We start from the raw sequence: 3,954 nt of genomic DNA on the forward strand, positions 1-3,954 counted from the left end.
GTCGTATGTTGCACGCCTAGTCTAAAACGTAACTTCGATATGGCTAAAAAGTTAGGTTTTTTCATACAAATGATTTAAGCACGATCAGTGTTGTACAATGACGGCGTCAACTTTTTGTTAACGCTGAGGCTAGCGCGGTCAGTTTATTTTTTTGTTGACTGAAGTGATAGCGCCGACTTTAAGTGTCAATCGCTATGCGTCATTTTTCGTTTTCCGAATTACCCGCTTTCGCGTTGGTTGGAATGACTCCCTGGAATACAAGCGGAAGAAGTTCGCCAAATGGTGATCACTCATATCGTGTGCAGTATCGACAACGAGGGATCAGAAAGACAAAGCGAAAAATCAATGAATGTCATCGCGGAGGTTGAAGAAACTATTTCAAGAGCTCTATGCCCCTGAAAAGAGCGATGTTGGTGCAGTGGACCTCGTTAAAATAAGATTTACCGTAGGCAATATATGCTAAGCCATCACAGCACGCTTGGAACAGTGATAGGCTACCTTTCCGAGTAAACGTTTTGAAGGCTTGTTTTTGAAATAGCCTACAACACACAAGGGCGGCGGAAGCGGAGGGGCAGGGGGGGGCGGATGCTCCCCTGCCCTCAATTTTTCTGCAGATGGAGGGGCAGGGGAGGCAATGGTGCCTTTTTAAAGTTATGTAAGCTACTGCACATTTTGCAATATAACAATTTCTGCTATTCGCTTTTAGCCTATTTTGTATCTTTCATTTTTGCCTCAAAATAATATTTACGGCACAAAATTTTGCAACTGCAACACAGTAGCCTACAGGCCTTAAAACTCGTTTTTTTTCGGCAGCCATCGTGGCCTACCGGGAGCTCCTTCTCGGCGGCCAAATCTGCGTGCTTGGAGGCCAAAATAAAAATAACGATAGCACAAGTAAATAAAATTAAACTTGCAACAACGCTAAAATGATCACTTAGCGTTGTTGAAGTTTGGGCCTGGGCGACGTCCTACAATAGAATCGTTGCACCACGCAGTAACTGCTTTATCGGGATTGTAATCCAGTACTGCAGGACCATCTAACGACACTCGCACGAGTGTCTTCAATGTGGCTTATTTTAAAGAAGTTCGCCACTCCCCTAGAATTCTTTTTAGCAACGAAAAACAACGTTCGACATATTGTGTTGACGATAACGGCAAGGTAATAAAATAAGTATTGCAATGATGTGAAGGACATTACTAAAAGAAGCATAATTTTTGCAAAATAGCCTAACTCAGGGTTTCCCAAACTTTTTTGGGCCACGGACCACTATTTGTGATCTGTTTATTCGCGGACCCCCAATACAAGGGCTAAAATGAATAAAACCGAATTTTGTTTATTTAAAAAACTGACAACATCAAAGGGACCGATGGGATTGCTTCTTATTTGTATAAGTGATCAATTCTCGGAGTTATTTGTGAAGGGCAAACTCGTAAGTCAGGGTCCACGGAAAGTCTGGACCTGTATTTTGTCTTCATGTTGGTAAGAGCTGAAAATGCTGTCTCACACATGTAGGTCGTGGAAAAAGGCAATAAAATTTTAGTGGCCTTTTGAGATAGCAATGGGTATTCCTCCACAACACTCAACCAGAAAGATGCAATGGTTGTTTGATTGAAACTAAGCATTAAATTTCGATCAGATGATAATTCGGCTAATTCTTCTTTTTCGCGTCCTGACAGATCAGTCTTTGTAACAACAAAAGGGTTTAAAATCCAGTCAAAATTCTCATATATCTCTTTTTAAAAGTAGGCTACTTCTTGAAATGTGCAGAAAGCAATTCCAAATGTTGTGTAACGTCAAAGAAAATCAAATCTGTATTAATTAAGGATTTGTTGGTAGACTAATGTAGTCACACAGAACAGGAAACATATCCACAACATTATCATTTATCCTTGTTTTCAATATGTTGAGTTACTTTATGAATGCTGTTATTTTGTTTTGAGTAAGTAAAATGTTCACATTTCTTCCCTGAAGTGACAAGTTCAATTGGTTTAGAAGGTTAAAAATGCCTGCCATGTAGGGGGTAGGCTATGCAAGTTTCCCAAGCCAAATCTCATCGGCTAGCCTACTAGTGAAGCCAAATCAGCATTGTGCGCTTGCAGGAAAACTGAAAGCTCCTCTCGCAATTCCAATACGCGTTCTACAAGTAGTCCAGTTTTAATCCGGTGATGTCCCCGTTACGGAAGGTGGCCGGATTCACCTCCAAGTGCCGCAATCGCCTTCACACCCTACCTCCACATCAATCTGTCTAACGCGTCCTCTCTTGTCAAGCCCACCTTGCTGCTTTCTTCCTCAACTTGCCTTTTCCACGTTTTCTTGGGTCTCCTTGTTTTCTACGACCCTCCACTTGCAACTCCAGCGCTCTTCTCAAAACATCATCTTCATTCCTTCTCAAAAACATGCCCATACCACCCCACACCAACAAGTTAAATGAGAATGTTGAATACGAGAATTTTTCGTAAACAACTTTTAAACTGCAACGAAGGTGCAACAACTAAACAAGTAAGATTTACGATAGGCCTACTGGATAGCAAAAGCTTTCGAAATCATTTAAGTTGTAAAGAACTGCGGCAATTATCTTTGACAGGGTACGTACTGTACAACGTATATGTATGACTTTCTAATTTCTAGTTATATCGCCACGGACCGCCTGTGCAGTCGTTGCGGACCACAGTTTGGGAAACTCTGCTCTAGCCTAACTTATGATCAAAAAATATTTTCCCCTCGGATGTCAACTAACCTAGTTTTCCCTTTTAACAACGATTCAATGTCCGGCAACATCGAATCGACATAAAAACGACAATATTGCCAGCCGAGGTAAATTAGCACTTCGGATTAAGATTTTGTTAAAATAAGCGTCGGGAATTACAAACAAGACTTACAGCGCTGGTGATCGCAGATGGATATATTCCATCAATAACAAATATTCCCGCACAATGCAACAGTGGCGATTATGACGCGCTGACCTAATTCTGCGTCACTCTTTGATACTACATATTTTCGACATTTAATCCACGATCATTCTATTGCGAAATTAAATAATTGGCTAGACCGGCGGCAAAACTTGGCCGACTGAGGAAGTAGCACCGGCGGTCATTCAAGCACTACTTAGCGGCCATGGCCGCCGGCTGCTTTGAGGCTGAACAGTAGGTTACATCATTATAACATAGCATGATGCCCTTCTTTGTGTACCGGACACTTGTAGGCTATCATTACTCAATAGCCTACGTAGTGAGCTGAAGGATTAGCATTATCGCTATATCTTAACTTAAAACTTGAAAAAAATTGACCCTTTAGTAAACAAAAGTGCCCTTTTTTATAGTCTTGCTCCCCCAGTCAAAAATCGTTTCGGCGCCCCTGACAACACACCAATAGCCTACCATTCATTCGTTGTGGAACGCATTTCGCTTGGGAAGGACATTAGGCTATGCGTCCCAAACGCAGCAGATTGTCAGACAAACGTTGTGAAATGCTTGTGTTTCTACAAAGAAGTAACTATAGCTAAAACAGCTAATTGCAATACAGTCTCAAAACATAAAACCTGCTTTTTATTTATAGCTATTGTTATCATGCACCTGGTTGAAATACTTCCGTTTTGTGAGACCCTGGCTAAAATAACGCTAGAAATTAGCGCTGACGCCGTCAATATCTTTAAGAGCTGACGCAGTAGGCTACTTTACGTGAGAAAACATTTCGAAAACATTTGTCCAATAATGCTCAATTCTCTTGTAGGAAGACACTTTTGGTAGGGGTGTTACCGTTATGTATACCACTTTTGATTAGTGCTTGAGTCCAGTAAGAAGATTGGGAATTGGTGTATTTGTTGCATTCAAGATCAGTCTTTTTGTAAAACTCATCCGCAAAAATTGTGCCTGCTTGATAACAGATGAATGTAATGGCAAATGATGTAAACTAAAAGGTAACTTAATTGTAGCAACCACAAAAAAGTATAGACA

This window comes from Aplidium turbinatum, chromosome 4, assembly GCF_918807975.1.
Source record: "Aplidium turbinatum chromosome 4, kaAplTurb1.1, whole genome shotgun sequence".
NCBI classification, from domain to species: domain Eukaryota; kingdom Metazoa; phylum Chordata; class Ascidiacea; order Aplousobranchia; family Polyclinidae; genus Aplidium; species Aplidium turbinatum.